Source organism: Camelus bactrianus, chromosome 23, assembly GCF_048773025.1.
Source record: "Camelus bactrianus isolate YW-2024 breed Bactrian camel chromosome 23, ASM4877302v1, whole genome shotgun sequence".
In the NCBI taxonomy this organism is placed as follows: Eukaryota; Metazoa; Chordata; class Mammalia; order Artiodactyla; family Camelidae; genus Camelus; species Camelus bactrianus.
The window spans coordinates 4,897,585-4,924,943 of record NC_133561.1 but is presented as its reverse complement, the minus strand read 5'-3'; positions in this window follow the sequence as shown (position 1 = coordinate 4,924,943).

The following is a 27,359-nucleotide window of genomic DNA, read 5'->3' as shown; positions in this document are numbered from 1 at the left end:
CAAAAACAACACATACACACAGCCCCACCCCAGCCCAGCCAAAAGCAAAACAAAATAACAAACTTTGCCTAAAAGTGGTTAGATAGCTGAGCTATCCCTAAAACAGAATGGGTTGTTTTAGTTCCAGAGTTGTAGGCAAGGTCATACAGGCATCAAGAGACAATTTAAGCAACAATAACAACAACAAAGTGCTTGTTTTCAAACAATAACCAACTGGGAAAACTTAAATGTATTCGATTTTTAAAAATGTATATCATCAGAACACAGTATTTTTATTAATGGTTACTTGATGTAGACTGAAAATTATTTGGCTTGATATTCTTGTTTCTTTCATTTTTATTTTCAAAATTAGAAATATCAGCAATCACCTTGTCAGTCTCCTTTCTGTAAATGAAACAGTCATCATTGTGCTTGTTCTGTTTCCTCAGTTTTAATGATATCCACCTTAAAACTGTTTTGAAGTAAGAATAAATAATTACTTCCTGTTAGCTCTTTACAGGGTCGCTTTGACCACAACATTGCTGCAAGTATAGTATCATTTATTGCAGCTCTGCTGAACAATCCAATTCAATAGACTCATGAATATAAACCAGTTATTTAGTGCTTGCTTAGCAGGCAGTAAATTCATGTATAGTATGCTATATATTGGTTTGCAAACTTCAAACCCATATCTTATTACATTTCTCAGATAATCTCATTCCTATTTACATAACACAGCTCTAGTTTAAAACTTGGTCATTTATTTTGGTTGAACATGATCTAATCACACGAGTATGAAGGGAAACTATTCAGCTGTTTCAAATGTGTTTTTTTCCTTTGCATGATACAAAATGTAATCTCAGATTGATTTTTATGGTCAGCGTGATAGCTACAGCCTTGAGTCCCAGGCCTCTCCAATAAATATTTGCTTTCATAACTCAGCAAAGTGTGATGATATTATTACTATTATTATCAATGGATGTGTGGGTCTCTTTGTCAGGTACAGTGTATTTTCAGCAGAATGTGTTATTGCTTCATTGATTTCTCTTAGTTTGCAACTTGTTTCCTCCTTGCATCTGTTTCCTCTTCTTGCTTACATCATAGTTTACTATATCATCTCTGGGCATTGCGTTTTAAAAAAGCCTATCATTCACTTTCTAGCAAAAATATTGGATAAGTAAGTTTCTATTTGTATTTCAAAAGAAACAAAATGCAAGATACAAACCCGCTTAATTAGGGATGTTTAAATGTTTTTCAGTTGTCAAAAGGGCCTCTTTTCCCAATATCTCAAAATGCTTTGGTGCATGTCAGTAAAAACTACATGCTTTACTTTTAGAGTATGCACTCTCTTACACTCAAAGACATTCATGAGAATGTTTCTTACACTCATGATTGTCTCTGAGAAAAATAAAATATCATGGCTTTTTTTTAGAAAACAAATTAAGACAATGAGACAAACTATGGTTGGTTTTCAAGCCACATTTTAACTTATCTAGACTTTTATATTATTGAAAATTGTTTTGAGATACTTGTGTTATTTTTATAAGTTAAATACATGAACTAAATTGAGGTTTCAAACTCTACTACTGTGGTCTAAGATAGGAGACCAAACACAAATCAGCTTTACACAATGTACCTTCACTCACAGCACAAAATCCAGTGTCCTAAATATGGCAGATATTTCAGCAAATAACTTTAATAGATTACAACTCCACCATAACTCTAAACTACCAAATTAAAGGATCTATACCTAGAAGATTGAAAGTTGAAAAGAACATATTTATATTAACATTTCAGAAAGCTAATTTTATTGTATTTATTTTTTATCCCCAAATTCAAATCAGACTAAAGAAATAGTTCAATGTTTCTGCTGTTCCCTTAGTCTTTCATAAATCTTTACTAATTTTAAGAATTACATAATTAAGTCATCATAATAGTCTCTGGTTTCAATATTATTCTGACATATATGAAATAAAATCTATAAAATAATATGTAAAGTTTTTTTTTAATGTTCAAGTGAAAGGGCATGTTCTTAAGGAGAAGAGAAAAAAAAAAAAAAAACCACCAATCCCTTACTGAGAAGCAAAACAAACAAAAAAAGGGATTAGAGAAGAAATAAAATTCACCTGGGAGTCAAAAGTCTGGGTTTTAGGAATCTGTAATAATTTAGGAATGCATTTAATAGTTGTAGTTAATATATCCTAAACTATGACATGGAAAGATTAGATTATGATTGCTTAGACTCATTCAAGGTCTCAACGTCTACAAGTCTAAATACAAGATAGACGACATTGTTCCTAACTCTATGAGGAGAGGGAAAATAACTGATTTGTTTACTGTCATATTTAGCAGAGTGCCTGACCTATGGTACGTGCTCAATAAATACGTTACGAGCAAAGAAGTCCACTGAAGTTGAGTTAGCAATATAATGCTACTGCAAAAGAAAGTTTAATTGCACTAAGATGATATAAAACTACACCTTAAGAGGTGATTCTTCTACTGTGTTCTCCAGTCTCCTGTAATAGTATGCCCATTTGGACTGATTCGCTTTAAATGGATTTAGGAAAAATAGAAGTCAAAGGTGACAATCAGACAAATCCTAGATTGTTTTAAACCACACTTTAAATTATTTATGTTTTTATGTTAGTGGAGATCAAGTGATGATAGACAGAACATATGTCTCATTTAATATTTAAAGATAAAAGTTAGAATTGCATACATTTGAGTTTAAAGACACCAGCTATGTCATCATGGGCCTGCTAAATTCACCTATTAACAAGGCAACCACAGGCCAATTATTTATGCTTAATAAGTAAATGTTCTAACTCTAAAATAAAAATATAACACCTATTTCATAGATATATCTTAATAATTAATGATGTAAAACATTAATAGCTTAGCACCATATCTATCAGGTAGAAGGTCTTCAAAAATGCTCATATAGTCACACCTTAATTATTGTCTTAAAACACATGAGACTTGATACAGAGAGCAATTGTGCAACATAAATTAGAATATATGGCTTAAGAAATTCATACCAAAGAACATGAAACATCATGTGTTTGGTTAAAGTTAAGTTATGCGTTCTTTAATTCTCCCTCATCTTTTGTCTTAATATTGTATGTATGATTATTGTGATGCAGGAATAGGATTCGAATACATTTTCTGTCTCATCTACAATGTAATCTTTTCAAGTAAACTGGGTTTCTCGTTGATGTGTTGTGCCATTTCCTACCTGCCTTCTTTGATGCTTGTTTTCTGTCCTGATGAGATTGCACCATCCTTGCCAAACTTCCAAGTTTATATTTGCCATATAACATTAAGTTCTAATACTACCTCTTTATTGACTCTTGACTTCACCAAGAGTGTCAGCAATTGTGAACTAAATATTACTTTTGATCACAAACTTAAAGTATCTATTTTAGCAATTATTGCCTCCTACTTACTTACTTTCAAATCTATTTCTCTTATTAAGCTGACAGCTTTTTAATGAAATTGCTGAGCATTACTTTACTTACTATAACAATGACTTTTTCAGCAAGGCTGACACAGCCAACATTGTATTAGCATTTGATTTTATTGCTTTCTCCTACAAATACTTGCACATAAAGCCAACTTGGTATTGATCACAACATTTTTACTCAAAACACTCTGATTTGACAGTTTTCACAAAAGAATGTTAAAAGGACATTACATACCAGGCAACTTGAGCTTTGGGACAGACTGGTAAGTAAAGGTTTTTCAAGGTTAAGCATAACCATTGAGATGTTCTAGTATTTGCTTGTTAACTTGCATGAATAATTGCAGATATTGAGCTAGCACAAATGCCATTATCGCTACATATTAGGAAATTTTTTATAGATGATACAACATTGGCATATGGAACCATAGATCTTCGCTAAGGTGACAGAGAAAACTGATCATTGATAGGGCAGGGGATTTAATAAGGTAATACTTTGTGATCAAGGTACTACCACTCATTACTTACAAAGACTAGATGCATTCTAACTTGGATGTGCATGTATTTGTAAAATAGAATAGATACTACTTATAAAATAGAATAGATACTACTTACTAGAGCAGAACAAATGTAGAATATGTACTGAAATGCTTTTTGATATTATACTTCAGGTTAAAATTAACTCTCTAAAACTTACTTGATTTTCTTAGTTCACAAAAATACATGGTTACATGAATTCTAATTTAGACAATATTTCTTATAATATTAAGGCATGGCACTCTAAGGATACCATAAAAACAGCAGTTCTTTTTTTAATGAAAAGTATTGTATTTGTTAGATAGATAGATAGATAGATAGATAGATAGATAGATAGATAAATGACAGATGTATGGATTCATTCTTCTTGTCCTATAGTAATAACTTATCATGAGGCAGTTGGACTTTGTAACTCAAGTTTACCGCCTGTATCTTAAATTAAAAAGCCACTTTGGCAATCACTTCGTTTCAAACAATATGAACAGTAATTTAAAAGTTGGAATATTAATGTGTGAAGATAATGCAAAATCTTGAGAAAGCAGCTTGTCCTAGTTTTTAAATGTTTTTTTAAATCTTTTAGTTTTGAATGTTTCAGTTAACAATGGGAACTCTTACTTCAGCGTCTTCTTGGCTAAGTTAAGATCTGGCATACTTGATAGAGTTGTACTGATAATGGTCAACTTTTTGGTAATGAGTACTATATATTTCAGAATAAGTACTATATATATGTTTTGTTTATAATAACAAGACAATTAGTCCAGATAAAGTTTGATAAATTAAGATAGTCGACATTTATTCAAATAATATAAAAATCTGCATGGCATAGTTCAAAATATAAGAAAATGAGTTTAAAAATATTTTCACGCTGTAATATAAATCCCCCTCAGAGCACGGCCTTAGAACACACAGAACTTGCTGGTGGTCTGATTATCCTCATCTCCGGCAAGGCTGAGTGAATCTAGCTCTTTCAAGATCTGCCTGTGCTCTCTGTAGACCCTCTCTGTTAACTTTATTGGAACTAATTTCACCTATATTTGTTGCAACCTTTAGAGTTAGAAGTCTGAAAAACAAATAAAATTTAAAAATGCCCTTAGTGAAAATGTTATTAAATCAGGAGACCTGTTCATTGGAAGGAAAAAAATAATATGAAGAATAAAATGGAAAATTGCTCTTGAAAATGCCTTAAGAAATGTTTCAGTAATTAAAACACACACACACACACACACACACACACACACACACACACACACACACACACACACACCTCCACAAACCATAATGTTTTGAATAAAACTTCAGGTTGCAAATGGTCTGGATGTTCTGAGATAATGTGTCCTTGTCTAGGATCAAACTGAAGGATTATTTTGCTGGAGGGCTGAAGGACGCAGCAGAGCACAGCATTTTTGGCAGAAGGAAATGAAAGATTTTCTTTTTAGACAAAGGAATTAAACTTCGTTTTTCCCGCCTACAAGGCCTTTGTAAAATATGCATAGTATATTAAGAGATAACTTTATATACATTTATTATGTATGCCCGATTCTTAGAAATTGGAATTTTCCTTTGTACTTCAATGCATTTAAATACAAAAATACACAATAAAATGCACAAGAGCATGAAATGATTTTCTATATTTAGAGTTTGGAGAACATTCCATTGTTTAATATAATAAAAGTCTTTTCTCCCAGAAAAAGAGAGTATTAAAGCAAAAATTGTTTGACACTCAGGCATGAACTATTGCAGCTAATGTCAGGAGTACAAGAAAATCAATATACTTGGCCTTTAATTTACTAACACCTGCTTTCCTAGTGACCCATATACTCCTCCTTGTTCTTGTTCCCTCCTCCTCTTCTCCTCCCCCGCCCCTGCTCCTTCTTCCTCATTAACTTAATCTAGGTACAATTTGCATAAAATACATGAATTTTAATATTTAATAGTATTATTTAATACATTATACAAAGTGAATACAATCTGTGTAACAACACCAAAATCTAGATATAAAATACTTTAATTATCCCAAAAAAGTTCCCTCATGTCCTTTGGATGCCATATGACAAACTTGGCCCAGTAGATTATATTTGCATATTTCAGAATTTTATAGGGATGAAATTATATCATCTGTACAATTTTTTGACTTTCACTTAGCACGACGGTTTTGAAGTTCATCCATGGTTTAGTGTGTATTATTCTTGTTGTTAAGTAATATTTCATGATATGGATACACCCTAGTTTGTTATCTAATCACTTGTTGGTGGACATTGGGTTGTTCTAGTTTTCACATTTTTTGTAAGACAGTGTGGCAGTTTCTTACCCACTTACAAGTTCTTAGAAGCTTTTTCTAAAAATGTAAATATCCTACGGCAGTGGAGAGGTACTCTGATTTCTTCCTCATCCTCATAAACACTTGGTATTGTCACCATTCCATTTAACCACTCCAGCTGCTGTATAATAGTATCATATCGTGATCTGAATTTCATTTCCCTGATAAATATTAGGTTTCCTTTCCTGTGCTTATCAGCCATTTATATACCTTATATATCCTCTTTTGAGAACTGCCTATTTTAGTCTATTTTGATCATTTTTAATTGAGTTGTTTGTCATCTTATTATTATTTCTTTGTATGTCCACATACTCAGACTTGCTGAAAGTACAACTATAATAGTTTGTTTGCCTACTTATCATTTCAGTTCCGTTAGATTTTGCTTCAAGTGTTGTGAAGCTCTGTTATAGGTGAAAACACACTGACAGTTGCTGTCACTTTTGAAAGGTTTATCCTTAATCATTATGAAATGATTGTTTCAAATGCTCCTTGTTATGGCTGGAATTGTGTACTTCCAAGAAGATCTACTGAAGTCATAGTTCCCTGTTCCTCAGAATGTGACCTTATTTGGAAATAGGGTCTTGACAGGGCTAATCTCATTAAAAGGAGGTTATCAGGGCAGGTCCTAATCCAATGAGACTAAGCATCCTCACAAAAAGGAGAAATCTGTACACAGAAAGAGGTACCTACAGAAGGACGATGACATGGAGGCACAGCAACTGTCACTGGAAGATTGGAGTTAGGTGATCACAAGTCAAGGGATGCCCACAATTGCCAGCAAACTACCAGAAACAAAGAGAGAGTCATAGAACAGATTCTCCCTCACATTCCTCCAAAGGAATCAATTTTGCTGACACCCTAATTTCAGACTTTCAGCCTCCAGAATTGAAACAAGAGATTTCTACTCTTTAACCCACCTAGTGTGTGGTACTTTGTTAGGAAGTTTTATGAAACTAATACATCTTCTAAATATCTGGCAACATTCTTTGTCCTGAATTCTATTTTGTCTTATATTAACACCTAAAAAAACATTATTTTCCAAAGTATACTATTTTTCTTTAATTTTCATAAATACTGAACCATAAGAAACTATACATTCTAAGGATATTTAGTATTTTACTATTGGACTGGAATTTTATGATATATGATTACTGTCCTTAACTGTTTACATTGGATCAATGCATAATATATTCTCACATGTGCAAAAAAAAGTTTATATATCTTTAAAAACACGAATTTTGAACTTGAAAAGAGTTTGACAGAGACTCCCACTACCTTCCAACCTTCATTCTTCCCCCTATTTCCTTATTTGTAATACAACCCTCATCAAAATTTAGTAGGTTACATGGACACCAAAACTGAGACCACATTTCACTCGCAGCTCAGTAAGGCCAAATGATGGCCAGTGGGATGTGAAAGGATTTGAAATATGTAATTTCTCAAGCATGCCCTTAAAACAATTAGATGTCTCCTTCTTTCACTTTCTTTATGTTTCCCCAGGGGCTGGAACACAGCAACAGAGCGTCAAAACTTGTTATGCAAAGAAGGATGATAATTTAGAGGCGGATAGTATGAAAATATAGAGGCCTCACGGATGATGCCATGATGCCGTGGAACTAAGCCACTACTCCACCCTGAACTCCCGATCTAATCTAGTTTCGTACATAAGAGTAAAATCAGGATTGCACCATGTTTTTGGTTACTTTTAATACCACGGCTGTGCCTTTTCTCTATTACTTATCCTGTATCTGGCTCTTCTTTTGTAAAAAGCTGGAAATCAAAATGCCAAGCACTCAAAATTTCAAGTACAGAATGAACATATATTTTGTACAAATAATTCACTTCTTTTAATTCCATAGTTTGCTATTTTAGTATATATTTTGACAAACCCTTCCTGCTGGAACTGTTAAAAACTACAGGTAAAAGATATTAATATATTTTAATATTTATTTTTTATATAATAATAACTTATTTAATGATTGTAGTACAATATTTTACTCTCCTGAGATTTTTTTCTCATTGAGAAGTAAGTGAGGTGTACTCTGTGGTATATTTGTTGTTTTATTTTTGTACTTCTGACTACAATTATAAATTAAAACTGTCAGGATGAATTATGAATTCAACTTGGTTGCCCCAAAAGCTATTTTTTAAAAAAGACAAGTTAAACAATTGTACTTTATTTGTGAGCAGAGAATTTATAATTTAATCTATACATTTAAGAATAACCAGTGATATGATTTAAGCCTTCTGTAAGTATATTTTATTATAAATATAGTTTTATATTTTGTTTTGTCAAGATATAAAAATATAGTCATATACATATCTAAATTTTTCTTGCATATATATTGATCAATGTGAATATTATATAAAAATAAAATTTTAAAAGATGATACATTTCTAATTTAAGCATATTGCTCTTAACAATACATCATATCTTTGAAGGAATCTGATATTTGTAAGTAGCCCCATTGTATTATTTTCTGTTATTTTGTGAATTAATACTTTTATTATAAAATGGTGATATCATGATTTACATTTATTTGTGAAATAAAGTAATTATTTCAGCATCTTTTTTCTTTTCCTTTTCCTTTTTTGCCATGGTCATATAGCATGCCTCTGAAGACAGCTACATCCACTAGAAGCTGTTTAAGTAATTTAATGTCGGTTTTATCAGCCCCTACCTCATAAATTTTCACTCGAGGATTAACAAAAGCATGCTCATTCCTCAAAGGGTGATAAAGTCTGGGTCTCTTATAATGATTTATATTTAATGGAGAATACAAACATAGCTTCAGAAAAATATACCAATCAATGTGGAAGTTGGTTTTTAATAAGATAATAACTATGAATGTCACCGGTTCACCTGGCTTGTTTAAGCAACTGGGTAAAAAGCACCTGGTCGTTTTTCTTTTTAGGCTTATTCAGTTTAAAAATATCATCTGTGTATTTTATCAACAGGGAAACTAAATGAGCACATAAAATGTGGAAGTTGAAATTTTTTTGTCCTCAATCATGTGGAGATTTTTTTGCTAATATTCTCATATTTATATAAATTAACTTTTCAAGTGAAAAATGGAATATGAAAACATTTAAAAACTGTAAAACATGGAGTATATAATTTTGTGATGATTGATACAAATTCATACTCTCTCTTCAAATTTCTGTATGTTATATTGCAGACATACAATGCATAACTGTAATATTAAACATAGAGTATAATACATATTTCCCAAGCTATTCAAACCTAGGGATATATAGTAAAGTTTTAATGAAGGTAAAAATACTATTTTTAATTCAACTACCTCCAGTGTAGCTTTAGAAATATAATTCCCACCTTAGGTTCTTTTCAAGTTGTTAACCAAATCCCTTCTGTCTCTTAAAAAGAGAGTTTATTTTATTAGGCCTATCAGCTTTATTAAAATGAATTTGCAGGCAGCCTTTCCCGTACATAATGCAGACATTTTGCATTTATTTATATTTTTTATGTGTTGAAATCTCAGAATCCCATTCCAAAACACTAATATGTGAATTACTGACTCTAACATTTTCTTGAATGCACACAAAAATAAGCTGAGCCGAACTCTTAATTTTCTACCTCAAAGAGACTTTTCTCACAGTCTGACAAATCTCAGTAAATAGTAACTTACTTCTCACCTGAGAATAAACAACCACCATCACAAACGCCACAACAAAACTGGACTCGTTCTGGTTTCTTCCCTCTTACGTCACATTTCAAAGGCCAGCATCTAATCCTATCCACACCTGTTTCAAAGTAGCTCCTCCAACCTATTTCCACTTTGCAGGGTCTGCCTCGGAATGGTTACTGGAGAGGCTTCTGACGGGTCTCCCCTCGTCCACCTCCGTCCTGCCACAGGCTCTCTTCAAAGCCGAAGCGAGAACATGTCCTCTAAGCGTTCACAGTGTCACTCTGGATCACAGCACGCGGCGGTTTGAGCCACCACAGTGGCTTTGCGTCTCTGTCAGACCAAAACCGAAAGTTCTTTAAGGCCTCTCCTCAGAGGCCTTAAAAAATGAGGATTTTACTGTTTTTCAAGGAATCCCAGCACACATGCCTCCACCTGAGGGCCTTAGCATTTTTCTCTTTCTAGACATTCTCTTCCTCTACAGATCTTCATAACTCACGCCTTAACTTTCCTCAGGTCCTGCTCAAATCTCAGCTTTCCAGGTAATTTTTCTCAGAAGCCTAATGGGCAATATTCTGTTGCTTATAGCCCCTTACCCTATTTTAATTGTTTTCACGGCATATGTCATCACCGCATTTTATTATTAGCTATGTATCTTTATTTATATTTTATATTTTATTTATATTATAAATATATATAAATTATGTATTTATATAATTTTATATATTATAGTTATAATATATATATAATTTATATTATGGTTTGTCTCCCAAACACCAGAATGTAATCTCTACAAAAAAGAAAGAGGTTTGTTCACGGGGGTTTTTATTTCTTAATGAATTCCTAGAGACTTGAATACTGTCTAGAGCAAATAGGAATTTGATAAACATCAGTTGAATATATTAACTACAGAAAAAGTCTTTATTTGAACTGTCTTGAAGATGATCACTGTGTTTTCTTTATGAGAATGTATATATACAGCACATTTTCAAGACTATGTATACGTGTGACTGGGTCAGAATTAACATGGGAGCTAAGCCCTGGGTCTCTCCTCTTTTAGACACATTTCTACTCACCATGTGCTTCCTCTATTTCCTCACCTCCCAATAACTCATTAACTGCAGTTCAAATAAAATTCTCAACAAACAAACTGTTGTTGCTAAGTTTGCAAATACTTTGTTCTTGCTAAATTCAATAACTATTTCAGTTCTTTTTTGACTTACTGGTGACATTACTGCTATTAAACCCAACATTCACATTAACACCATTCTCTCTTTTTCCCCTCTTCTGCCCTTTTTTGGCTGATACTTGTCAGTAGTACCCTTTGAAAGTTCTTTTTCTTTCCTCTGGCTTTATATTTTATTCTGAAGTATATAATGTGTCCTACACTTATATTTCAAAATAGGTTTTTGAATAATTTGAATGTTGAAGACAAAAAAAAGTAGTATATATTTTTCTTTGAATCACTACTTAATAAGAAGGGAATTAATTTGTAAGTTTCAAATACCGTTTATTAGAAAATATAAAGAATATGATATATCTGAAGAACCTTTATCTAACTAAATATATATTGCTATAACTGGATGAATGTAGTCACAAGTACATAAAAGTATCATTTACCAAAATAACAATATACTTTTACATGAAAACTGTCAGTGGTTAGAGATAGTATTAAATCTAACATAAGAATGTTGGCTTGACATCTACTCAAGGGCAGCCACCAAAAATGCCACAGCAACTTTGATAACAAGAGATCTTTAGAAAAAAATGAATAAGTAGACTCCTGACTATTATTCAGTATCACCAAATATCACATTGATTTAATAGGCTTTGTGTTCTCTCTCTCTCTCACACACACACACACATAGACACACACACACACATTCATATTTGCTAAAAGGTTAAATTTTATGCTTAAAAATTTTAAGCAAATTTTTATTTTGAATTTTTTTTTTAGAATTTATTTAAGGTTTTCAGAAAAATTTCAAAGGCAGTACAGAGGGTTCCCAAGTACCTTTCACCCAGTTTTCCCTACTGTTACCAGTGTCCATTACCATGGAGCATTTGTTAAAACTAGAAAACCAACAACATTGGAACTGCACGCTCAGTTTAACTCTAGAGTTTACTTGCCATATTTGTTTTTGATTACTGTAGCTTTGTGATATACTTTTAAATCATGAAGTGTGATGCCTCCAAATTTGTTCTTACTCAATATTGCTTTGACTGTGCAAGGTTTTTTGTGGTTCCACATGAATCCATATGTTTAGAATTTTAGAGTATTTTTTCTATTTCTGTAAATAATGCCATTGGCATTTTGGTAGGGCCTGAATTCAAACTATAGTTTGCTTTTGGGGAATATGAATATTCTAACAATCTTCCAATCCATGAACATGAGATATCTTTCCATTTGTTTGTACTGTAGTTTTCACTATACAAACATTTCATGTCTTTAATTTATTCCTAAGTACTTTTTTGGGGGGTGCTATTATATAATGAGTTGTTTTCATAATTTTCTTTTTAGGTAGTTTGTTGTTAGTAAAGAGAAATATAACCAATTTTTGTACGATGATTTTGAACCCTAAAACTTTACTGAATTTGTTCATTTTTTTAACAGATTTTTTATGAAATCTTTAGGAGTCTCTCTCTATAAGATGATGCTGTCTGAAATGAAATATTTACTAGAACATAAGGATTGATATGTCGAAGAAATGTAACAAAACAACTTTAAATTAGTTACAGCATAGTTTTTATGTGTAATCAGACCTTCACATACAAAAACACAGTCATATAATTGTATAAGTCTGAGCAAAGAATTGGAAAAATAGGGCAAGGTTTACCTTTTATTCAATAAGTCAACAGCTAGACCTCAGGGAGTGATGAGGTCATGAGGTATCACCAGCACTGGCTCCTTTGTGAACCCATTTGATTACATGTGAAAGGAGAATTATTTATGCAACCACAGATACCAATTTAGAAGTTTTCTTTTGTTGAATTTTCTTCATTAAATGTCCCTTTCTCCTTCCCTCCCTCTCTTCCTTCCTTCTTTTTTCTTCCTTCTTCCCTTTGTCTATTTTCCCCCACCTTTCCTAGATTAGTACCTATATGAAAAGGCAAAGCAAAGTCCAAATACTGACATATATATTCATATATTCATATTAATATATGCTACTAAAAATAAGCTCTATCTTATACAAACTGATGAAGATAAGAAAAAAATGTGCTTGGGTGCAGCCTTCTACCCGGGAAAGAAGGCACGGCAATTTATAGACAGGTATAAACACATAGATTATAACATAAATTGCTCAAAGGAAAGGGAAGATATCTATTACTAGAAGAGTCAAAAGTGAAAGTTTGCTTGAATAAATAAAAAATAACTTAAAATACGGCTGAATTTATTTTACTCTCTTACTGCCCAATATACATTCATTCCATTTCACATATAGGTTATTTTCAATTGCAATAATGTTTACTTCTAACATAATACAATGTTTGTACCTGCAATGGAAATTATATCTATCTTTTCCTAAAGAATAGCAGGCACATTTTTATAAGGCTCCAAGTTTAACATAGTCTTTCTGTTTTGATGCAAGTTGTGATTTCTGATGGGCATGTCATTCCAAGGTTGAATGATAATTTCATCTTACCCAATGCACCCAAATATAATGGCCGAGTGAGAACAGAATACCTGCAATTATTTTCCTTTGGAAAAAGAATGAAGTTGGGGGGAAAAATAACTTATAGCACATTCTCTACTGAAATCTGGGGGGAAAAAACACCTCTCTGCTCAATAGAATAGTAGGTGCTTAAATCAGTGAATTTAACTGTCTCCAGATTTGTTTCCTGGGGTTGTATCAGTTGAATATTGACTTTTCATGATGATGAGAAAAGAGGGATTATCTCAATCTGTTCGGGCTGCTGTAACAAAACGCCATAGACTGGTAGCTTATAAACAACATACACGTATGCCTCACAGTTCTTGAAACCGAGCAGTCTAAGACCGAGTTACTAGCATGATCATTCTCTGGTGAAGGTCCTCTACCTTATTTGTAGCTGGCACCTTCTTGCTGTATTCTCACAAGGTAGAAGGGGGAGGGACCTCTATGGAGTCTGGTAAGAGAAGTGATCCTATCCAAGAGGGCTACACCCTCCTGACCTAAGTACTTCCCAAAGATTCCACTTCCTAATACCACCACCTTTATGCACTAGGATTTCAACACATCAATCTTGAGGGGACACAAACATTCAGATCATAGCAGGGTCAGACATTTGACAGTTTGAGTGCTTTTCCAGCAAGGCATCTCCTTTAGAATCTCAGCTAGATTTCTTTCCCAGGCCAGGAATTGTCTTTTAGTAACCAACACCAGAAACTTGATAATGAACTTTGTGGTTTTATTTCTAATTATCAGCCTTCATAGCCCTTTCTGTCCTTTCAATTCCTTGGCTTGCTGGCTTCTGTTTGCGTCCAGAACTAAAGTTAACTGGCATATGTCTAGAAACCATGATATAATCCAGTATGTTTTATTTAACCCAACATATCTAAAATTCCAAAATATCATCATTTTAATATGTAACTAATACAAAACATATTATTCTTTGTTTGTCCAAAGTTATTGACCTCTAGTGTGTTTCATACACATAAAACACATTTCAAGTGCTCAGAAGCCCTGGCAGTATGGTATTGTAGGACAGTGCAGAGATCAAACCTTTCCGTTTCATTGGCTTCTACTTTTCTCCCTCACTCTCACTCACAATTCCCATTCAGTTTTGTTCTCACTAACTTTATCTTGGAGTGGAAAGATCAGTTCTATGTCACGTGATTATTTGGCACCCATTCCAGATCCCTAGCCATAAACAAACAAACAAAGGGATGTTGTTGTGTGCTTTGATCTGCTTTCATAAAGACCAAATTTTATATTGCAACTTAACCAACCAGAACATTTTCCCGTATTTCTCCAGTGTTCTAAACGTCAATACTCAAGTCACCTCTGTATCTCAAATTTCAAGTCTGTCACCTGTCACAATCTGTGCCCATGTACCTGTTTTCTATATTACATACAGTGCTTTCTGTTCAAAGCGAAAAATCCAACTCTGACTCTGGCCAGTAAAGGGTGTGCCCTGGAATGAATAACCTCAGTGCCCAGTGATAGGACAAGCTGATCTGAAACCAGATTCCAGAACACAAAATAATGACTGAGTTTCTGCCTTTCTCTCTACCTCTTGGTTCTGCTTGTCTCTGTCAGTATCCTTTGTAGAAATGCTGGGTCAGGACAAACAAAATTTTGACACCTGTGCTTCACAGCTACCCTGACCCTATCAAAGGCATCCTATCTTCCCAGCATCCAAATATCAATTGGATCCAACCCCTACGTCTTGCTGTGAATCAAGTAATCAAGCAGAGGGGGTATCCAGCCAGCCAGGTACTCATTGAACGTGGCATCTCCAAAGTGGTCCTTCAAGTGTAGGAAACAAACAGACATGAAACCCAAAACTACTAGTCTGCTAAAAAGAGGCTTTCACCTTGGGACAAAGGCTTCTACATTATCTACTTGACTTAATCAGTCAGGACAAAATATCCCAGGAGAATCTTTTTCTATTATATCAACTCAGAGCAATCCCAATTAGCTCTCTTTTTCCTAGCTTCAATACACATATGGTAAGATTATATTTTTAATAATTAATATTAACCAATGTGTTCTTTCTGAGTGTTTCACTGATTTCTTTTTTAACTTATCCTTGCCCTGAGCCCTGAGACCTGAGCCAGTCATACAAATTTATGCCATATATTACCTTAGGCAAAGATTATGAGAGTAAAACTAGAGATCAAAGAGCATATACTTTTTTGGTTTCCAAATATTAGAGCTGTGGTCCAACTATAAAATGGAAAATATTTCAAAACAAATCAGGTCATTTTTCTCTGCCTTGAGGCTAGATAAAGATTCCAAGGACTGTAAAAAGCCCTCAGAGGAAGTATTAATAAGGCTGTGTGGTGTGATAATCTTGAAGGAACTCAGTGTTCCACGTCAGCAAGCACCAATTTACACTAGGGAGCCTTGTAGGAGTGAGTGTCTAGAATCCACTAGTTTCCATCCTAGAGCTCAATGTACCTTACCTTGGTCAAAGTTTTCTTAATTCTAGATGTCCCTGAGTCATGTGTGGCTTCTCCCAACAGAAGTATATACTTCATTCATTAGTGAAGCCTGTCCTTGTCCTGAGATCTGTCTCGGCCACTGATTCAGTTTTCCTGTGTCGACTAAATATTTTTTAGTGACCCAGGAATCAGTTATAAGATGCCCAGAATAGAGAGTGAAACTTTGAACCCCCAGGAATTTAGTGGTAGCGGAATACTGGGAAAAGAGGAGGCTTCCATACAACGAAGAGTGAAACTTCTTCACTATTTCCCATGAAACCAGGAGAGTGGTGAATCAGAGCCTCCCTCATACTTAGATGTAGCTCAGGACCCTGACAGATTTGGAGGTAAAGTGGCGTGAACGTCAGGCAGGACATCTTTTAGGCAGATCCAGAACCAGTTTCTTTTTTAACATGGCTGCTGATGTAACCAACAGGCTTAAGATGCAATTTTAATGTAACAAGAACCTGGGATTAAATTTTTTGTTTTGTTCACATCATCTTGGGGATTTCGATATCCATGTTAATTACAAATCAAAAGTCACACAATTCAATGGCAAAAAAACACAAAAAGTTCAATTTATAAAATGGGCAGATCTGAATAACATATTTCCAAAGAAGACACACAGATAGCTAACAGGTACATGAAAAGAAATTTAACATCACTAATCATTAGGGAAATGCAAATCAAAACCGCCAGATATCACTTCACACCTGTCAGAATGGCTATTACCAAAAAGATAAGAAATAACAAGTGTTGGTGAGGATGTGGAGAAAAGGGAACACTTGTGCACCTTGGTAGGACTGTAAATTGGTGCAGCCGCTATGGAAAACAGTACGGAGATTCCTCAAAAAATTTTAAAAAAGAACCACCAAATGATCTAGCAATTCAACTTATGGGTATTTATTCAAAGAAAACAAAAACACTGTCTCAAAAAGATATACGAACCCCCATGTTCTTTGTGGTGTTATTTGTAATAGCCAAGATATGAAAACAACTGAAACGACCATCAATAGATGAATGATTAAGGAAAATCTAATATAAATATATAAAAAATATTTAAAATATATAAAATATAAAATGTGTAATATATAAAATATGAAAACTAACTACTATATATGAAATAGATAAACAACAAGGTCCTACTGTATAGCACAGGGAACTATATTCAACATCTTATAATAACCTATAATGAAAAAGAATCTGAAAAGGAATATATATGTGTATGTATATGTACATATATATGTATATGTATATGTATATGTATATGTATATGTATATGTATAACTGAATCACCATGCAGTACACCAGAAGCTAACACGTTGTATAGCAACTATCCCTCAGCTGTGTGGGTTTTTGTTTGTTTTTTTTTTTTTAATTTTTACGGAAGGACAGGGGATTGAAACCAAGATTTCATGCGTGCTAAGCATGCGCTCTACCACTGGGCTATTTCCCTCCCTCTGGATTATACTTCAATTAAAAAAAAAATCACATCATTATGTTATATACCTGAAACTAATATAACGTTATATGCTATTTATAACTCGATTAAAAAAAAAAAAAAAGACCACGCAGTGGTTGCGCCTACCCAGTCAGCGTCCTGCGCAGTGGCAGCCGCGGGCCGTCTTCGTGGCCGGCTGGGGCTCCGGTCCTCAGGGGAGCCGCTGGGCAGGCACCGAGGGCACCTGCCGCCTTCTGACCGGCCTCCCACCTCAGGCCCGGCAGCGGTGAGCTCAGGAGCCGCCGCAGCCCCCACGCCCCACGCCCGCACAGCCACAGCCTTGCCAGCCGCGCCCGGCTCCTGCTCACGACCCCCGAGGGTCTCCGCAGGAGGAGCGACCAGGCGGGATGGCCCGAGGGTGCTGACGGGAGCGGCGCCCGCGCCTGCGCAGAGCTCCCGCCAGCGTCCCCGCCTCAGGCCCCCTGGCTGACCGAGCTCCGCTGTCGTAGCCCCGGGGGCAGGGTCAGCAGAGCGCAGGATCTGTGTTACCGGAGCGGCCGTGGGAGGGTTAACATAAGATGCCCCTTGAGCGGATGGTCAGCCCCTGGAAGTCCGGGCTCCCGGGAGGCTGCCCGCTCTGGTTGGGGAGGTTCCAGGGGCGAGGGGACCGGCCAGCAGTCGCAGTGGCTCCGGGGCAGCAGCCGACTTCAGCACAGCTCGCTGGCCAGCCTTCCAGCAGGACACGATAAGAACGGCAACCTGGTTTTCAGTATCGGTATCAAAGGCGGGAGCTGCCAGCAGAAGCTTCTCCCAGGTTGTCCTCAGACGTAGGAGGTAAGGCCATCACTCTTCCTTTCCTGGATGTCCTGATTCATTTGGAAATCAAAGCTGATGCCACCCAAGTGGGTTCCTGCTGCAGGGAACTGGAGGACCTCACGGGCTCTGGACACTGAAAGCTTCCCGTTTAGTCATGATGGGAACCCAGGACAATGCTGTGGAAGCCCTCTCCGGGCAGCAAGGAAAGGCTGGGTGGCATGGATATTAAGACGCTTGGTTGTGGCCATTAATACTACTGTTCATCAATATCCACTTCTCTTATGCTTCTGAAACAGAAGAGAATTGTATTTATACACTATCTTCGTGTTAAATGTGGCCTGTAACAAAATAATAGTAAAATTAAAGAGGATAAAGTAAGGGTAAAAAGAAAAACCCTTGACTCACATTACTTGAGTTTTTTTTTTAATTTCAATTACTTTTTCCTTCTCTTCCTTTAGAAGCTTTAATTTTTGTCACATTTCTTCTGAAAACCTGTAACTAATTTCTGAATAGAACAATGATTTTCTAACCTCCAAATTATGTCACCTTTTTTTCTCCTAATCAGTCTCCCCTTAATCTTTTTTCTTTCCCAAAGTAGCCTAGATCACACTTTTCAGTCCTTTCTCTGTATTGTCCTTAGCTCCTTTGCCCTCTGCCCTTTTGAAAACTTATCTCCCCCAAATAAACCCCAAGCCTAATAAAAATCTACCATATGGAAATTAACTTAGATGAGAAATCCTAAGGAAATACATAAACACACACACACACATTCACATTTATACCTGCAAACACCTACCTCCACCACCCCTCCCAAACACACACCATCCATGGAGTCATACCTTGAATTCATTTCTTCCTAACCCACATCATGACTTCGCACTTTTTTATGTAACACTTTTCAGTTATCCCTAACATGTTCCAAAAATTTAACACTCTCTCCTCACATCCTCTGTCCTGCCATCAACTCCATCATTTTCAAACATGTCATCACTTCCTCAAAAATAAAGACAAGTCAATCACGTGCCACTTCACTTAAGTTATCCTCTATCACCCAACAAAGAAATTTCTGTTTTCTCTGATCCTTCCCACCTACCGTCCAATTTTATTAGTGGTTAATATCTCCCTATTTTTGCTGATGTTCTCACTGTTTTACTTTTGCCATATATTATTTTATGTCATCATAATAAGAAAAATACATTTGAAAAACAATGAAACATAAATATTAGAAAATATAGAGATAAAACATCACATAAGATAAAGTACCTTTTAATATATTGAATTATACCTTTTGTTCATTTAATATATTAAGTTTTACATTTCATCCAGTGACAAATCTTCAACTTTTTTAAAGTTGGCTTAAATTTGGTACTTAAATAACACAGCTCAAATTTTATAGCTTTAAGGAAATATTTTTAATGTAAAAATTTTAATGGTTATTTATTTGAATAACACATACTTAAAGTTGGTCATTACATAAGACAGAGACAAGGTGCTCACTTTGCTAAAGGCAACTGGCAGAAAACTAACCACATAATTTGCATCTTTCTTTGCACATATTGTGCCAAGAGAAATGCTTATAAGGCTGTTTTACGGACTTGAGTATTTTAATATGCAATAAATTATGAATGGTAATATAGCCGTGGCTTTCTTATAATAATAACAATTAATAATATATATACTTAATATAACAAGTTCAGTTCCTTATTAGAGTGCTATTTTACTTAAATATATAGAATTTAAGTAACAGTTATCACATTACTAAGTAAACACAATATGACATTTTCAGTAGTGTTTCTAGTTGTTCATAATAATGAAGAAAAATAAATGCTTTCTAGTGAAATTTAATATGAGCCATTAAGTGAAAACAACAAGAAAAATGTATATAATTAAAATCTATTATTACTTCTATAATAGGACAATAACGTTTTAAAATCTAGACTAGGTTAAGTAATATTGAAATACATATTTGATCTTTGGAGCTCTGTGAAGTCAAAAAAAGAGGAGACAGTCTTTAAATGCAGTTTGTTTTGACAATGCATTTTGGTGTCAGGCTTAAAAAAACACTATTTGTAGTCTGTTGTGGCCAACAAATATTTTATACAAATTCATAATCTAAATATATATGTATTATTTTGATTTATTTTTAATTGCAATTTAAAGACATGTTTTTCAGGATAAATGCATCTGACAAACCCATTTAAGGTACATGTGGAATTAATTTATTTTTACCATGTATTAGTTAAATAATGAATTTATTTAGGTTAAGAAAATGGATTGAAATCCACAAGGTATAACCATCCACAAAAACATATAACCATCCACACTAGAAACTTAACACCTTACAAGTGTTTGATTGCAGTATACTTTAGTTTATTTTTTTATGTTTAACTTTGATCAAAGTAATATATGCACAAGATTCAAAAACAAATGATACAAAAGTGCTCGCAATGAGAATAGGCCAATACCTTCCTTCTCCAATCCTAAGCTTACACACCAGATGTACTTTTAATGTCTTTTGTTTCGCATTCTTCTGATGAATTATTTATTGTTTATAATATGCTTTTTGTTATATATTCACTTATAAATTTTAGAAAATGACTTCAGTTGTCTAACATGATAAGAGGATTGCCAAATTCCTCTTTCCTTAGTAATATAATATTACAAATTCTCAATAATCTTTTCCTAAGACAAAAATGTTCATAAAACTTTTTTTTCCCACAGAATGCATAGTATCTTATTGAGTGTTAGGGTGCTATAACACTTTTCTTTCCCTTCACCACTCCTAATTCATTTAATTCACTTCCTTTGTCTGCTGTATCTTTTGTTCTTACATATTCTGCCATTACTTGATAATTGTCATGCAAATTACGTTCACTTCACTACCAAGACTCACTGTGAAACTACGTTTTCTCCTATAATTATTCAGTTTAAAAATCTTGTTATCATATGGTGGAGTTTCGAGTGTAGAGTTCAAATGGATTCGGTAACACTACTTCAGATCTTCCAGTTTCCTTATCATTACAGCCAATCTACAAATTTCCCTACTGCCCCCACTCACTTCCATTGTATTCTACTCATCTGATCAAATTCAAATTCAGATTCATTGATCTTCAGGGTCTAGAATAATATGACAAAAGATACACCTATAATTCTCTTTTCAAATAAACGTATGAATCAAAAAGGAATGAAAAGCAAATTTGATTAATATACTATTTACAGATAAACAAACCATTTAAGAGAAAAATCACTAGTCTGTACAATTGAATAGATAGAGCCAGAGATGGAGAAAATAAAGTTAAAATTAGTAATGTAAAATATGAGAAAATAATACCGAGTTATAGAAAATTAATATGGTAATTATAAAATGTTTTATATAGCCCCATGTTAATAATTATTTAATTTAATTAAAATATTAAATACTTAATAAATATTATTTAATTATTTAATAATTGTCATAAATATGTTACTGAAATGATTAAAATATATGTAATTAAGGAGATCAAATCACAAAAGAAATTTTTTAAATGTTGATAAATTATAACCTGATACTCCTATCCTTCCCCAAATAACGAGATGATAAAAGATTATACCCAGGTTATTTTGTAGGTGAATACTTCTAATGGCAAATTTATCCATATAAAGATATGTATGGGCTTTATTTGACATACTCTTTTTAAATTATCCTTAAGATTATTTAATGTACCTTTTATCCTTTTTTCCTCTCCTTCTTTCTGACTCTTCCTCTTCCTAGTTCTTGAAAAATATTAACTCTAAATATTAAAGAATTGCTTGAAAGTTTGTACATTTTATTGGCATCAGTGGATGTTTGTGGAGTGTTACAATAAGGTGATTTGACGTGAAAGTTCTTATCAGCCCTTAAATCAGGATGTAGTCTCTAGAGATCTTGGGGACAGAGTTTAAATGAGCTTTTTAAAAGCTAAGGGAAGAAAAGCACCCCCCTACACATACACACAGTCTCTTCTCTTGACCTCAGAAAAATCTGTGGAGGTTGCATAATGAAGTCTATTATAACATGAACAATAGTTAAAAAGGCACTTATGATCCCAGGTGACTTCTTTTGTAAAGGGGATTCCATTTCTGTTCTGTATTAATTATGCTTTGATTTGCTTGCTGCAAAGAAGATGTGCTTTTTATTCTGTAGAATTTCTGTGCTTGAAATTGGACACTTAAAAAAATCTGGGCTTCAAATATATTTGAATTAAAACTGTTTAAAATGAATTTATTATGTAAGGAATGTTAATAAATAATGACTGTAGCTATCATTTTTATACTTTATCTTTATTGAAGTATAGTTGATTTATAATATTTTAGGCATACAGCAAAGTGATTCATATATCTGTGTTCTTTTTCAAATTCTTTTCCATTATAAGTTATTCCAAGATATTAAATATAGTTCCTTGTGCTATACATACAGTAGGTCCTTGTTGTCTATTTTATATAAAGTAGTGTTTCCGCTAGTCTCGTTACTAATTTATCCCTCCCCACCCCTTTGCACTTTGATAACCATAGATTGTTTTCTGTGTTTGTGAGTCTTATTTCTGTTTCATATGTAAATGAATTCTTTTGTGTCTTTTTTTTTTTTAGATTCCACCTATTTTAGATTCCACATGTAAGTGATACCATATGACATTTGTCTTTCTCTATCTGACTTACTTCACTTAGTATGATAACTGCTAGGTCCTGTTGCTACAAATGGCATTGTTTCATTCTTTTTTATGGCTGAATACTTTTATAGTATTCCATTGTGTGTGTGTGTGTGTGTGTGTATCTCCGATCATCTGTCGAGGGACACTTAGGTTGCCTCATGTCTTGACTATTGTAAATAGTGCTACTATGAATACTAGGGTGCATGTAACTTTTGAATTAGAGTTTTCATCTTTTCAGATATATGTCCAGGAGTGGAATTTCTGGATCATATGGTAACTCTATTTTTAGGTTTTTTTTAAAGAATTTCTGTACTATTTTCTATAGTGGCTGCACCAATTTACATTCCCACCAACAGTGTAGGAGGATTCCCTTTTCTCCACGTCCTCTCTAGTGTTTATTATTTGTAGACTTTGTGATGAGGACCATTCTGACCGATGTGAGGTGATACGTCATTGTAGGTTTGATTTGCATTTCTCTAATTATTAGTGATATTGAGCATCTTTTCATGTACCTGTTGGCCATCTGTTTGTCTTCTTTCAAGAAATGTCTATATAGGTCTTCTTCCCAATTTTCAATTGGGTTGTTTGTTTATTTGTTTGTTTTTTAATGTTGACCTGTATGAGCTATTTATCTATTTTGGAAGTTAGCCCCTTGTTGGACCCATCATTTGCAAATATTTTCTCCCATTCCATAGATTGTCTTTTCATTTTGTTTATGGTTTCCTTTGTTGTGCAAAAGCTTTTAAGTTTAATTAGGTCCCATTTAAAATTGTTTGCTTTTCTTTCCCTTCCTCTAGGAGATAGATCCAAAAAGATATTGCTGCAATTTATGTCAAAGATTATTAAGACTATAGCTGTCTTATACCTAACCAGATATTTGATTAACATAGTTAAATGTAAGTCTTTGTTCCCCAGGCTGCCACCTATTGGATTTATACTAAATAGGATTTCATTTTCTGTACTTCGCTATGGAACTGACTACGATCTACTAATATTGTTTCATTCTTAGGGAATGTCTTTGTGTGAGTTCCCAGACAATAGAGCTTGAAACAAAACTTAATCTTGTTGCTTTATTTATTGTGTGGTATAATCCTAGGACTGGAGAAAGGGAAAAAGGAAGTCGAGAAAGCTGGAAAGCAAATACAAAGTTTTCTGAGCTATTAATTATTGAGGCAGACTGGTTCTGAGGCTGTAACTGATAATCTCATCTACTTTCTCTACCACCTATCATAGTATCCCCTGGTTTTTAACCAGTAACTTTGCTGGTTTGGGTTGCCTCAGAGGTCTTGCCATTGTTGGATTATGGTTACTGTAGTTATCCATTGACAGTTATCACTGAGCATGACATATGAAGTGATGGCCCCAGGGAACCTTCTAGACTCCAGACATGTTACCCTTGCCCCATTTTGTATTTGAAACCCTAGATCCTTATTGCAATGCCAGATGAGTACCCCAGCCAATAATATAATTTCATTCACCTATTGATAATTGAGCTCCGGATGGTAGCTGCAACTTCCAGGCAGTGTCCTCCTGTGGTGTTTCTTGCAGAAATAAGTCACTTCCAGAGAACAGGACTTCTAATCCAGCATGCCCTAATGTTGTTGGAATGAGCATTCCTAATGGAGCAGTGAGTCTGTGGAGGACAGGGCTTTGATACTTTCCTTTCCTTTGACACTCACTCCTGTATAGGGTTGGACACCACACACTGGCTGTGGGCAATTCAGTGCGTAGTCTGCATTCTAGATGGCAGCGCTCCAACATAATGATATTTCAAAGGTAATATCTTAGCGGAGACCTCAGTAGGCTGTTCCATCATCTACCAGGGAGGCTGCTTCTGGAAAAGATAAGTGAATCCTGTATCGTGAATCAACTCATGCTTTTTTTTTCATTACTTTAAGTAAAACATTTGGGTCAGAGTAATCATAGCCTCTGGGCTCCCATTTGTTTTATACCAGCCTCACTAAAGCTTTTTAAATGTGAAAGTAATCCTCAGACTGGACTTTTTCCCTGGTCTCCTCACTCTTCTAGTCCTTTTCCTTCAAACAAAAGAATCATGTGACAAAGCTCTCAGAATCTTCTCACAAATCTACCCAAAAAAAAGAAAGAAATTGCACTTTCCCTTTTTTAAAGAGTTTGTTATACATCAATGCTATTCATAATTTAGAGAGTGGATTTTAAAATTTGACAAATACTTATTTTTTGTCTATCCTAGAAATAAATTTGGTGTTTTGCTTTTGTTCTTGCATTTGCTGTTCTAAAAATGATTAATATGTTTTATGTCTCTTAAATTCACCCTCACTCACATATTGTATCACTTCTGCTTGGACCAGCTGGGAATTTGAGTTTAATACTTGGTTAAAAATATTACTCATCCTAATATTTTAATTTTAATCCGAATCAAACCCTTAATTCAGAAGTGATGAAACAGTGATAATGGAATTTTGGGGGGAGTTAATATTTCTCTTTCTTAGTACATTTAGATAAAGTATCACTTGATTTAGATTTCTGCTAATGCCTACAAGTAAATTCCAATCTTTAGATTTCCAAACATTCTACAGATTCAATATAAATTAAATTAGGTAATATGTTTTATATCATAAATAACTAATAGATTTCTAAAACAAGTAAGAAAATAGTATGTGCTGTAAAATGCAGTTTCTTGTCTGTTATGCAAAGTAGCTACAAACTTAGTTTTACAAATATTAAAGAGTACTGATTTCATATTAGTAACCATAGGGAGTATATGTTTGTGTTCTAGTAACTCACATTCTAAACAAGAGAATGTCAGAAATCGTTCAGTGTTCATTTAATTACTTTAAACTTTTCCCATAAGATGTGTGAAGCTTGAGTATTTAATCAAAAAAGGTACTTGGGAAACTTTAGGGAAGAATATTTTCAATAGAAATAAATTTGGGAATCTGTTGATAAAATAAGACTTAATGAATTTAATTAATTTAGAAGAAACAGGTTTGAAACAACCAGTTGAAGGAACAGGTGCTGTTTCTAGAAATGTCATATTAGTGTTTAAGAATTATATACATTTATGGTGAAATAATAAATAATGATTTTTCTCTATTATTTAAGAAGGTGCATTCACTTTCATGACACTAGAAAAATGTAGGACAAATATTTCCTAGTTATTTCTCATTTTTCTTTTATTTTCAACAAAAATTCCCCAATATTTTATACTTAAAAGTAATTATGCATTCCCTTTGTGAAAAAGGAAATATATTTTATTCCAGTGAAAAACATAGACTAATCACATAAATATATAACCCAAAGTCTTATACATTACAGAAAAATTAGACTAAAAGTAAAGCTCAAAACTGCTCATTCTGAACCTGTACTTTATTGAAGCATTGTTTTCATTATAAAATGAAGTCAATTTACCCTGTGTTGTGGCATTGTGGCTGGGACTAAGGAGGATTTATCCCAGCCTTTCGGCACATCTGCACAGTTAAAAGAGACTTAGATAAAACTATGTTGACGGGAACATCCTAACTATGTGCAGTAAATCGATGGTATTGATTTCAATTATGTTTGATTTCTGCCTTGGGATTAGCAACTAAGAGATGGGGCCCCAGTTAACCATTAAATGTGATTCCACGGTCCCACGCTTACCTCATTTCTCACATGATTCCTGTTGTACAATTGTGACTCCACTGATGCCTTAGAAAATCGTGGTAGCTTTGTTACTCCTCTGAACACAGGAAGCAGATACCTCAAGGACATACTGGATTTATTTAATGGAGATTTGCATGAAATAATCAGAGTCAGAGGAAAATACTTGATAGTATCTGCCTTCTCTGCCTATTTCTAAAAAACATGATTCAAGAAGCTTGGGACAAATTAACTTTCTTCGTATGATTTCAAGGTTATTCTGCTGTGAACTGGCCTGAGTCAGTTTTGTATATCATAGAAATAGCTTGTGTTGAGTGACAATTCTCCACAATCTCTTCCAGATACTAATGAATAAAAGTTGAGTATCAAGTCATTCCACCGAGCTGACATTTATTAAGCACACATTATTTTTTAGAAAGCTGGTATTAAAACATTGCATACGTTCCACTCTGGAAGCTTGATTTAAAAATAATTGTTCTTTCATGTGCTGAGATCAAAACTTAAGTGAATCATTCTAAGAAGAGGACAAGCATTCTAGAGACAGTATTCTCTTATCCTTAAGAGCAACATCAGGCCACCAATACCTAGAGCCATTGGTTGGACACAGAAATAAGTAGTCATCAAGCCTTGGGTTTCATTCCTCATGTTAAATGCTACATGGTTTGCAAGATGTTTAAAGTCTGCTCATTCAGAGATAAAAAATGTTTCTAAATATTTTAAACAATTTACCTATACTTTTAATCTCAACAA